Raw genomic sequence first — 9,377 nt, 5'->3', positions numbered from 1 at the left:
AATACACTGCATACAGACTGATCGTAGGCATAACGGTAACACTGAGCAAGGCATTAAACAACGCTAGAGATCGAGATGGTTTGACTCACCAATGGCATACCGGAGCAGCGGAGCGCTGCGCATGTGAGCGCGGTTGCAGTCTCCCAGCTCGCCCGGACGCATCCCATTGTGGCGCGTTCCCCAGGTCCGGACCGGCGCGCCAAAAGGTCCGCGCGCGACCGCATCCCCAAGACAAGAGCGACAAGAGACCGTCCCCTCGTCATGCGACAACCCACCAGACCTCACCGAACCGTGGCGCTAGTGCAGAGGAAGAACTGGTTCTCGGGTAAGGCAGAGGGGAAAAGGGTCAACGCCTCCACCCTGGCGCCGACGAACCCTCCGGTCGCTGGCGCCCTGCCGCATGGCTCCCGTCGCGCGAGCGAGGCGTATTGTCACTCCGGCCGCAATGAGAAGCTAGCTAGAAAGGGGTTCGCGTGAAAGTCGCGATCCCCACAACGCATACTATTGTACTCCTCCTTCATGATCGATGTGTGTTGTCTAACCTAGAACCGTTCCTTTTTTGCTATTTTCAAGCAACCATTTTGACACAATGAAAGCCCGGTTTCACCCACGCGCCGTGTGTGCGGAGATCTTCTCAGAGCTTTTCGGTCGACCAACTGGACTATGGGGAAATGCAGTAGTTTTTTGACAGGACGCCATCGGTCCCACTAGGGAAGCATTTGTTTTAAGGGGGGACGTGGCAAGTAAAACGACTTGTATTTATGGACCGAAATTAATCAAATTAGGAGCTTTGTTGTAACCAACCATGCTAACAACACTAAAATTGGTTTCAGGATATCTTCTATACTTATTGAGTTGCAACACTAACTATCTGAAAGTTGCTTTAAGCATAAATAACTACAATGAGGCGAGAACTCAAGATTTTTATGTCAGTGTGGTCAGGAATGTCTTTTCTGTGCAAGGCATCATCATCTTCAACAGCCTACTCGGGGGTGGGTTGGGCTGAGAGAGCCAGACTCGGAGAGCCAGAAGGTGTTATCATTGTTTTATTCTCTTTCGGTATAAAAAAACAACAAGATTCCTCATAAGCTTGTAAAGTTGACAACCTTGTACAGTTTATGGAAAATAAACTTACTACTACTAAGATAAGTTGCACACCTTCCTTTCGAAACCAGAAATAGTTGGATGTCAAAAAGAAAGTAAAATTCCCACTTTCTTTCTGGATACCTAAAGGAAATAAAGCAATGATTTAATTAGTAGCTGCACGGCACAAAAAAGACCTTACTGATCACACTGGCATAAAAATCTTGTAAAATTCTTGCCTGATTGGTTCATTAATCTTGGGGCAACTTTGTGGAGGTAATTAGTCCTCTAACTGAAGAAGTGTGGAAGATATTCTTAAGCTGATTTAAGCTTTGTTATTGGGATAGTTAACTTTATATAACTCCTAATTTGACCAAAGTTGGTCAAAAATAACAAAAATAGTTTTAATTGCCACGTGCCCCCTTAAAAATGCGCCTGGACACTCCGCACAGACGGTTAACCAGCAGAGCTGTAGCCCACCGCACACAGTAGCTAGCTCGCTGTACGCACGCTGGGCTGAGAGAGAGAGACTCTTTTCGCTCCCTCCGATGCACCGTCCCCACTTACAGCATTGATAGGTGCGAGAGAGTATCTACACCATCTATAAACCCAACCAGTCTCTCTCATCTTGACCAAAACTCCTCTCCAACCTGTTTTTCCATACATGCTCATTGGGCTGCGCCGAAGGAGTTTTCTGCGTAAAGAAAACTGTGTCGGATTTTCTTTTCACTTAGCCACATTGAGCTTAGCTTTAAAAGCCTCGAACAGAAAGGTGCTTTTCTGCCAAAAACATGCTTAGCTTCGCTTCGTGTTGCTTTAATTTTTTGTTATTTCAGCATCTGTTTGCAGCCTACATTGCACCAAAAGGCTGTGCAGTAATCTGGATTCTCACAACTGCTAGAAAATATGCAACAAAATCGTAACGTGCCCATTGTGCAGACATCAGTGTTGTATATTTTTTTTTTACCTATGTTCACACAAGCTCATTTTGGAAGATAGCGAAACCACAGCTCTCCCACTTACAGCTGCATATCTTGGACTTAATTTTTTGTCTGTCTGTCTGTCAGTGCAGCAATGAAAGATTTATTAGATTTAATTCCTGCATGTAATGGCTCAGCCTGCTGCATCTGTTCATCGTCCAAAATGACCCTTGCAGTCAAACTCTTAAAACACAGGCTAACGGTACGAAAGCAACATGCCATAATATATGTACTTGTTGGTTATCAAATAGAATAGTGGTTCTTAGCCTCACCTCCCAGTTGGCTGACATGTTATGTGGCTGTGAAGGCAGCACAAAGAAAAGCAGCACAGCGTTCATTTGGACAGTTAACAGCATGCATGGTATGTGGCGGCCTGACTTTAGGCCTAACATTAATTACACTTCGACGTCGAGCCGTTTAACATCGTCACCCAGTGCCCACAGCTTGATGTACAACGAGCTTGATGTTGCTTGCCATGTTGTTGGACATAACATGAGGGCTATCAAATGTGAATTGTTGATACAGGCCTAACAAGGGTGATTGAAAAAAGAAACTCAAAGAAAAACTTTACAGTCCCTTCCTAAAGTAAGTTGAGAGGAGCGCAAAAGCTTTCCGACATCAAGAGCATGTCAAAACCTTCGCTGAAAGTGCGTCCAATCGATCGACAAACCTTCAAAGACCTAAGTTGCAAACGGAGAACGAACCCATGCTACGATTTTGCGCACCAAGTAAAACGAACGAGGTAAATGTGTATTGATACGTGGTTTATGAGATGAAGGTATACTACAGTCGATCCCTGATATATCGAACTGCAAGGGGATCACGAAATAGTTTGATATAGCGATAATTCGAAATATAAAATATGCCCACCTGGAGCTTGTCTGAAAACTCCGCACATCACTGAGAGCTTTGAGAGGCGGCGACAAGCGGTACAGCTTCTCGATTTGTTCTTCAAGGTAACAGAAAATATGAAACACAGCGCGATGACCCTCGCACTTTATTTCGCACGAGAAAATTCCGTGAGTTCCGCTTGCTTTATCTTCTCATCATGAAGTTCACCAAACTGTCTTCAAGCTTACCAATGCCATTCAAATAAGAAAGCTCGTCGCCGTCCACTGCACTGCCACGGCCGCAAATCACGCTGAATGCAGACGCAGCTCAACTGCCGTAGGCGGTTGGTAACATTGTCAGGGTCGCTAAGGTCTGCTTCTTCAATAACGGCGATCCCCGCCACGATCGCCTCATCGTCGCAATCAACCACTGCTTGCACGTCATCGTCAACAGTTTTCGAACTTAGATGCTGTTGTGGCACCCGGGATTTCACATGGTAATGCTGACAGCTCTCTCAGTCACTCAGGGTACTCAATGCCGTTGTCTTTTGTACCTGAACGCCTCTTGTCTGGAGCCGTAACGAAGCTGCTTTGCAGAACCAGCTGAAGGAACACGCACACGAAACGCTCCAGGACGGCCGTTCTGCACTGTGTTCGCCTCACATCGGCTTGCTGCGCAGTTTTGTGCCCAAACGGGCTGCGAGGAATTTCAAATGCCTCTGCAATAAACGACTACTTTTGACTGGCCTCCTGCCCGTCTAATGATGTCCGCCTTCATCGCTAAATCCAAAATCTTATGTTCTTTCCGCGACCATGTCTCCGGAGACACGCCGCCGAGAACAAAACAAACCCGCACCACGCCGCGCCAGTCTCTATGCCAGCAGAGCCGCCGCTGGGTCACAACATAGTTTCTCTGTATGGGTCATAGGCCTCTGGTCGGTATCCCCTTCCCTTTTCACATCCAATCACACCCTGCGCTCTCGTTGTCATGAGGGTATCCCATGCTAGTGTGTCGAGCAGGTGTTGAAGGCATAGAGTTAATTTGTAAGTACTGAAGGCCCCCAAAGCAACGCGACGGGCGGTAAGTCATCTTCATTGGCGACAATTACATCAGGAGAAGCACAGTTTCAGGGGTACTTGCGGCGCGGCGTTCGATATATGGAACGTGACGGTGAACGAGAGGTCGATACATGCATACGAAAGTGCTATACTTTTGCATAGGATTTCCAAGGTGATGTTTGGACTGTTCGATATATGCAATAATTCAATATATCCAGGTTTGACTGTATTGTACTCCTTCATGTTCAAAGCATGTAGTCTTATCTAGAACCGTTCATTTTTCACGATGTTCAAGTAACTGTTTAGACACCTTGGAAGCATGTTTTCATGCACGTGACGTGTTTTCAATGATCATATTGGGGCTTTTGGGTCCACCAACCGGTCTATCGAGAAATGCATTAGTTCTTTGACAGAACGTCCCACTAAGGAAGCTTTCGCTTTAAAAGGATACTGGTTCCTTTCCAAGATAGGTAAAGGCCAGACACTCCCAGTGTGATGCACGATGTCAATTACAGGGGACCCACCTGACCACACTCCTATGAGACTGATGAATTCATGACCCAAGGGCTTAAAATCCACCGTGCACCAGTACCAAAAGTTTTACTAATCCATGAAAATGTTCCTAATGGGCTAGTTTGCTCATTTTAGAAACATATTACTTTTGTACTGAAATAACCAAGAAACATGTTTTAGTTGCACAAGTTTTCACTAGATGGTAGTCGCTGTCTGCAAAAAGGCGTTACTCCACTACAGAAGTAATATATTTTTAAAAGAAGCAAACAAGGCCATTTAAGTCGGAGAAGTGCTGACATTCGGCTACGGATGAAGTACTGACATCACATCAGCCAGAAATGCAAGGGCGCTCGCGCATTCAGGCTTCTTGCTGATTTCCTTGCTGCTGATACGTATAGCAGAGGGTATAAGAATCGTTGGGTTCTAAGAATCTCTGGGCCACCTCTGGAGCTTGAACTTGGCACCTTCAATGCACAAACTCTGTCTAGCAAGGGAAGCTTAGCTGTACTTAGGCTTAGTTCATGGACGTAAATAGGACATCAAGCGAGGTCAGAAGAACAGGAGACAGCTCCACAGAACTGAGTAGTGGGCATATTCTGAACTACCGAGGACCTCACGAAAAGAAAGAGCATGTGGTGGGATTTTCGATCCACAGGGAGCGTGTAAGAATTTTTCAGTGTTAACGAAAGTGTCGGAGTCATCGTGATCAAGCTAAACAAGCAATACAGGTTAACGATGGTACAAGACTATGCGCCAACAGCAAGCTACGATGATAAAGCCATAGACAGTTTCTATGACGACGCCGAGTTAGCAGTGAATAAGGGAACAACACAGTTCGCAATCGTAATGGGAGACTTTAGAGCAGAAGTAAGTGCAAACACAGTAGGAGACAAATCAGTGTGAAATTTCGGAATAGGCACCCACCACAGTCGAGGAGATACACTGGTTGGATTTGTGGGGAGCAATACCCTGAGGCTAATGAACACATACTTCCGAAAACGAAAGAGTAGGAAATGGACATGAAAAGATCCGGATGAGATGACAAAAAAACGCAATTGACTTCATTTTAAGTCACAACCAAGGTATTGTGCAGGATGTGAAGGTTCTAAGCAAGATTTGGTGCAGTGATCATAGGATGGCTAGGTGCAAAGTAAGGCTGAATCTCAAAAGAAAAAGAGGGAAACTCAAAAAGTAAGAAACCCAGCACCAAGTCAGAGAAAGGACACAGGAGTTTAAAAACACCCTTCAGAACAAATGCGCGCTTTTAGATGGTGAGAATGAGGATAGCGTTGACACAATCTAACAGCAAACACTGAGTCAGCAACAGCTAATGGAGAAGCAGCAGCTAATGCAGAAACTGATTGATTGATTGATTATACGGTTTAACGCTCCGACGCAATGCAGGCGATGAGGCGTGCCGTAGTGGAGTACTCCGGATTAATTTTGACCACCTGGGGATCTTTGACGTGCGCCGAAATCTCGTACACATGGCCGTTTTTGCTTTTCGCCTCCATCAGAAAAGCGGCCGCCGCGGCCGGGAATCGAACCGCGACATCGTGCTCAGCAGTAATGCAGAAATTGGAAAACTAACTCAGCAACTTAATAGGAACCGTAAGAACATGAAATTTTTCGAGTACAGTGGATCAAATTGAATTAGCGGAGCTGTCAAAATTGATGAACAGAAGTAATAAAACAAATGACATTCGTTCGCACAACGTGGCAGTCACCGAGGAAACGTTGGAAATAGGAGGAAGCTTGAAGACAACGAAAAGGACACCGGCTATCAGCAGAGACAGAATGTACGTACTCGGAGACGAACAGGGTAACATTACACACAATATGGGCGAATTAATAAAAATAGTGGAATGATGCTACACCAGCACTTCAGTAAACACCGCCGCAGTGATGGACGCCTTAAAGGACCAAGGAACAGAGGAGACCTACATAGGACTCCTGGATGACATATATGAGGAATGCACGGACAGGATAATCCTTCCCAAGCAAAGTGAAAATTTTCCGGTGCGAAAGGGAGCACAACAAGCAGATACCATCTCACCAAAATTGTTTACAGCATGTCTGGAGAAGGAATTCAGGAGGCTTGACTGGGAAAACTTAGGTTAACATATAAACAGGCAATACTTGAGATATTTGAGGTTAGTAGATGACATAGTCTTGCTCAGTGAATATGCACAGCAACTCCAAAAAATGATTGAGGAACTAAAATCACAGAGCTTTGCTGTGGGGCTAAAGATAAATATGAATAAATATAAAGTAGTGATAAACAAACATGCTGAACAAGTCTTTTTCAGCATAAGTAACGACACACCGGAATAAGTAGGAGAATACAACTACCTTGGAAACTACCTTGGGTCAGTGATGGTCCCAACCACGAGAAAGAAATCTGGCACAGAGTAGGAATGGGTTGGGGAGCACTCGACTCGACAGGCACTCCAACTAATGAAAAGCAAGCTACCACTATTCCTAAAAAGAAAGGTCTTCAATCAATGCATCCTGCTGGTGATGACATACGGAGCTGAAACTTGGCGCCTTACTAAACAACTAGAAAGCAAACTTAGATCCACCCAACCTGCCACGGAACGAATAGTGATAGGAGTAATGCTTGAGAATAGGAAACGAGCTTCCTGGATTAGGGAGCGAACTTGAGTAGAAGATATCATAGTTCAAAATTAAGAAAAAGAAATGGACTTGGGCTGGCCATGCAGTGAGGCGATCCGATAACTGGTGGACTGTTACGGTAACAGACTGGGTACCAAGAAGTGGGTCCAGAAGAAGGGGATGGACAATAACACGATGGAGCGATGAAATAAATTCGGGGGTAAACGGTCGACTCGATTAACGCAGGAAAGGGGGGGTTGGAGGTCAAGGGGAGAGGCACTCTTTCTGCAATGGACCCGAGTAGGCTGATGATGATAATGATTTCCTTGAGCAGTGTTTCTGAGCACCTGGGAAAATGCACTGCAACCCAGTGTCTTGGCCTGTTGTTTGAGAACATTACTGCAAAAAACAAACGCAGTAGTGCAAAAGTTCGAGGTTTCGTTCGGGCAAGGAACGTGTGCGAGTTGGAGGGTGTTGTGTCAACGCCAAGAAGGCTCTTGCCACCAACTTCGCTGGTCCCCGTGCTAACCCTTGCATAAGGTTAATTGTAAGAAAAATTTGAGCCATTTCAGCGGTGTGGCAACAGCACTGCAACTTTGTACGAAGGCACTGTGCTGGGGCTTTACGCAGTGTGCCAGCAATTCGCAAACATGAGGAATAGCCAGGCCTGTTTTGAATGAGTGGGGGATAGTGCCGGCACAACAGCAGCAGAATACCGGCACTTCACCAATTGCCAATAAGGTGACGGAGCCAGCGACATGCAGCCGTGGTCGATTTGAAGGTGATCGCAGGAGCATCGATTGGCATTCTTGGATAAAACCAGCGCGAACTCAGACGAAGACGAAGGAAGTGTATACCACAAGTGCAACCCTTCAGCATTGATTGGCTGGCCTTTCCAGCTACTGCGAAGATAAAAATCCCGCTGCCTCCTCCCCCTCGTGAGCTCTTCTGGGCTACAACCATCACCCCGTAACTGATTCAGCACCTTTTTTCTGAGTTTGTTTCCCTTTCATGGCAACCATGTGTGCATGGTGTTGCCTCGACTTTTGGCTAACGATAATTCCTCTGGGCAAGAGCTGTTGAGCTCTTTCAGTGTTGCTTGAAGAACCGGGCTGTGGTTTTCTGCACTCACAGGTTTCAATAACACTGTTACTACCGCCAACACGCAGCAGACTAGTAATTCATAGAAGAAAAAAAAAACAATGAAACGCTGCGGCTCGGTAGAAGGCAGTGACAGCTACTCAAGGAAGAACAAAGGAGAGAGGGAAGCTACTCTGATGTTGCACTGCCGGATGTTTCGATCACCGCTTCAGTGATCACCTTCACATCAATCGCGACTGTACACTCAATAGGTCCATTTGATTCTGCCTGCGACTGGCTATATTTTGTAGCCGGTCACGGTTCTGCCACCCTGCGTAAACAGTGGAACGAGACCTTTTTTTTTTTTAACTTCGTGTTTTTGCAGCACGGCATATGAGAGGAGGTTCAAAGATGGGAAGAGAGAGAAGTAGGAAAACAAGAGAAAGAGAATAAAGTAGAGAGAGAGAGGCTGCCAAATGCACTGATGGTCACGAAACCGATAGGTTTTCATCCAGTTTATCCCACCGGAGACCAACCTTTTTGAGCACGTCGTCTCCAGCTGTCCTTGTTCCCGCGCACGTCCACAAAAGATGCTTGGCATCAGCTTCAGCCGCCGGACACTTGGGACACGTTCCTGGTTCGTCTTGTGAGTGCCCCCAAGTCCAAGTGACTGAAGGTGTGAGGGCCGCCCCAGCCCAAAGCCTCCTGAGAGAAACTTCCTCCACCCGGGAAAGATTAGGGGGCAGAGAGCAGACACAAAGGGGAATTAAGGCACGTGTGTCCCTTCTACAAAGAGATTTCCGGGCCAAGAGACGGGAGCGCGGGTCACAAGGAAGGGGGCTAGGGGAGGATTCAGGGAGGGAATAAGAGTGGAAAAGATGGTCCGCTAATTGGTTCAGTATATTCTGACCGCGCCCCTGTGCCCAATGTACACGGATCGTTAACTCTGATGTTTTGTGGAGGCTGTGAATCTTTGGCAGATCAGAGGTGTCTTCTTTACTTGCTTCAGATGTTTCACAGCACTGAGCGAGTCTGTGTATAGATGCAGCTCTGTGATGTTATGGAGTGCACTTGCAGCACTGACTGCGCCATGTACAACCTGGAGCTCCAGTAGCAGCGGGTCCGGAGCCTTTAATTTCCGGGTGCGTGGCACTGACAAAAGCAGTCCGTCCTCCGTCCAGCAGAACAGCTGCGGTATCGGAGGTTGGCACTGGCT

This window comes from Haemaphysalis longicornis, unplaced genomic scaffold (assembly GCF_048455015.1).
Source record: "Haemaphysalis longicornis isolate Haplotype H1 unplaced genomic scaffold, Haemaphysalis longicornis Haplotype H1 scaffold_4, whole genome shotgun sequence".
NCBI classification, from domain to species: domain Eukaryota; kingdom Metazoa; phylum Arthropoda; class Arachnida; order Ixodida; family Ixodidae; genus Haemaphysalis; species Haemaphysalis longicornis.
Note: the sequence above shows the minus strand (reverse complement) of the source record.